The sequence below is a fragment of the Eimeria mitis genome, genomic scaffold, assembly GCF_000499745.2.
Source record: "Eimeria mitis Houghton genomic scaffold, Emh_scaff1375, whole genome shotgun sequence".
Taxonomy (NCBI): Eukaryota; Apicomplexa; class Conoidasida; order Eucoccidiorida; family Eimeriidae; genus Eimeria; species Eimeria mitis.
Window position 1 is genome coordinate 10727 of NW_013568970.1, and position 806 is coordinate 11532.

Here is an 806-nt window from a genome sequence, read left to right on the forward strand (position 1 = left end):
AAAACAAAAAAAAAAAAAAAAAAAAAAAAAAAAAAAAAAAAAAAAAAAAAAAAAAAAGAAAAAAATAAATAATTTATTTTTGTTTATTAGAGTCAAACTCCGCCTTAACCCAGTCCTCAATAAACCACTCAACAAAAGCACTAAAAAAACAACTAAAAAAAGAAAAAAAAGAAAAAAAAATAAAAACAAAAAAAATAAAAAAAAAAAAGTTTTATTTTTGTTTAGAGTCAAACTCTGCCTCTATCCAGTCCTCAATAAACCACTCAACAAAAGCACTAAAAAAACAACTAAAAAAAGAAAAAAAAACAAAAAAACAAAAAAAAACAAAAAAAAAATAAAAATATTTTATTTGTTTTGTTTAGAGTCAAACTCTGCCTTAATCCAGTCCTCAATAAACCAATCAACAAAGACATAAACAAAAAAACTAAAAAAAAAACAAAAAAATAAAATAAAATAAAATAAAAAAAAAGAAAAAAAATAATAAAAGTTTTATTTTTGTTTATTAGAGTCAAACTCTGCCTTTATCCAGTCCTCAATAAACCACTCAACAAAGACATAAACAAAAAAACTAAAAAAAAACAAAAAAATAAAATAAAATAAAATAAAAAAAGAGAAAAAAAATAATAAAAGTTTTATTTTTGTTTAGAGTCAAACTCTGCCTTAACCCAGTCCTCAATAAACCACTCAACAAAAGCATTGGCGGGTTCTGCTGCAGTTTCATCTGCAGCAAGAAGAGATACTGCATGCAGCAGCGGCTTTTGCTGCCGATGAAACTCCTTAAAATTAAACACAAAGTCCGAGTCATC